Here is a 2,962-nt window from a genome sequence, read left to right as displayed (position 1 = left end):
TGAAAATGTTTTAAGAAAAATAGAGTTAAAGCGCCTCGCGGACATGGTGATGTAGGGAGAATCATTGTGCAAAAAAAACAATGCAGCTAGGTCGTATTTCCCGCTGTTTCATAGCGCGTGCACCAACGCCATATATGTTCACGGACAAGAGGACGCCCACCACGCTTGGCCAAGCTAGACATATACAATAATAAACTTCATTAAAGACGACAACCAAGTAATGCCTCTATGACCACCTTCCAGCAGCCTTCAACCCCCACAAACACCACAGGGACGTATGGAAGTGTCGCAGCAAGTTAAAAGCCCACCACCACAGAGTGGCGCCTGGGACCCCGAAAAAGTTATGGAAGTGTCACAGCTGCTTACCTGTTTCCTCGCAGTATGGCATTTGGGACTGCCAGGTTTAGCGTCAGCGCGTTCCTTCCTCTCCTGAGACCACACTGTGTTCTCTTTCATTGCTGGGAGTTGTTCGTTGGATCATGATCACTATTTTTGTTCTTCCTGTGTGAGTTTGTGGGTGTTCATATCCCCCTCTGTCATATCTAAGTCTACCATGTTTACTCTTTCATCACCTACCACATTACTTCATCACTAATCGGGCGTGACAGTAGGAGAACAATTCTACATCATATACAACCTGTTCTTCTATCCACCCACGTTTGTAATCCATCTTGCCTTATACAACACACAATGCTAATAGATATTACACTTATATCTTCACGCTAAGCATCTGTAAGAGCATTTACGTTCTCAGCCTCCGACATCAACAGCTTCTTAAGGGATTAAGAACTTTTTTCTACTAATCTCGTTATATCAAGAGATTGAATGAGTGTGGGAGTATCAAAGACGACTATCTATTATATTTGTGCTGAACTGAACACAGCAAACCTGCTTTTAGTCCGAAATAATTTAAAAAATAATGGGATAAACTAATTAGAAATAATATAAAAGGCATCCGAACCTCTTGGATTGGATGGTAGAGCAACGGTCTCGCTTAATTCTTGCAGGTTGGAGTTCAATCCCCGACCTTCCAAGTGGTTGGTCATCTTTATTTTCCTTCTTCCTATCATAAGTCGTTATCACCTTGTCCCGTCCAAGTGCTATACAATTGTAAGGGTTTAGTATCTCTTCTCCTGATTACATTACATTAGGAATGAAATGCAATTTTCTTGAAAAATATTATTATTAACTTAATCTGCCACAAAATTACTACATAACATGCGAAAAAAATTAATCAAAATTATGTTCTTGAAAGAATTCATGTTCATGACATCTTCTAGAAACATAATTCATGTCCAGGGAAAAATTATAATATGAGGAGTGATGGCTGCAAGCCTTCCTGCTTGATCAAACTACAATAACTGTAGCTATTTTAGACTTTGTTTTGTGAAGTGGTCCCATATTCAGGTATCTAATTTATCATTATTTTACACGGTTTAACTCCCATATCATTATTCCTTTTAATAATAGACATTTTTGATGTAAATAACAAAAAGCGATTCCTAAGACGAATAGCTTTTCTTTATGACTAAATCACTCACTTTTCGATGCCCTTCAACTTTTTACCTGATACATTTGTTCAATTTACGTAGACAATGAATCAGAATAACGGCTGAAGATATGGCGACCAACCCATCAGATGATGCAGAAACGACCATCTCTATCATCTTTGTGGATTGGTTATCACATACAGATTATACACTAATACATTTAGTGTAGTACAGTGGCATTATACATGCATCATGATATATTAAACAATACTTTTAAGTGAAGGCTTCTTCAAGTTTATATGAGTTGAATATTAAAATTATGTGAGAGCGATAATCGAATTATTCAGAATACTTTCTTGAAGTGTTAACGATTAGATGCTCACAATTATAAACCATAGTAAAAAGAGGTTATGTGCTGCTTTCTTAACACGTAAGAATCTATAATAAATATATCAGTGAATTAAATAAATTCTCTGGTACCCAGGTGTCCGATCGTTCGTATATTTTTGAGTGAGGTATACGAACAGTATACTTCACGAAGTGAGGTATATACGAACGAGGTATACGAGGTATACGGTACGGTGAGGTATACGAACAGTAAAAAGCAGTATTATAAGGTATTGCCTTGTATTATTGCTTTTTATTAGGAAGCAAACAAAAACACGTTTTTTTCAGACTAATGAGTATTTGCCTATATAGCTTGGTACGTTGTTTTGTTTCATAGGTTTATGATTAGGCAAAACCACTGAAAATTTGGCGCTCATCATATTGTGAAAACGGGTTTTCTTTTCCTAGTGGTCATCAGTAAGACATTCAATTATATATTGTTGACCCCTTGCAATCAAAAATTAATTCCTCTTTGGCATACGTAAATGTTCAAGGAACAAAATAACACAAAACATTTATGAGCAAATGAACTTCATCAATTATTTGTAATTATAATTTGTGAATCATGTGCGGAATTTGAGTCACATGAGGTGACATTCTAGTGTCAATGAGGCTCGTGTTTAATGCATGGTATTGCTGGGAACGATCCACATATTGCATTTGTGGAGTGAAATTCCCCAGACATTACAGACTTTAAATGTTACTACATATTTTTATTGATGGAAGCGGATCAAATAATATCCGCTTCCAGTAAGTGAATTTGTTTTTAGGTCTGGCGCTCTGTCTATGTCTCTCTCTCTTTCTCTCTCTCCCGTCTCCGTCTCTGTCTCTCTTTCTTTTCTCTCTTTTTTCAATTTTTCTCCTCTCATTTTCTCTCTGTACCCTGTCCTCCAGCTAAGATCAATGTTAAAGACATGTATTTTCTGTGTATATCTGCATCTGTATACTCTTAGATGTGTATACGGATTCCTACTGAGACGTATACAAATTTGCTGATATGATATCTTCACTATCCTGAGATGTATACCCTGTTGCATTTGTAATTTATGAACTCCTATATCTCAGATAATTGCACTATTACAGTT

This window comes from Procambarus clarkii, chromosome 4 (assembly GCF_040958095.1).
Source record: "Procambarus clarkii isolate CNS0578487 chromosome 4, FALCON_Pclarkii_2.0, whole genome shotgun sequence".
Classification (NCBI taxonomy): Eukaryota; Metazoa; Arthropoda; class Malacostraca; order Decapoda; family Cambaridae; genus Procambarus; species Procambarus clarkii.
Note: the sequence above shows the minus strand (reverse complement) of the source record.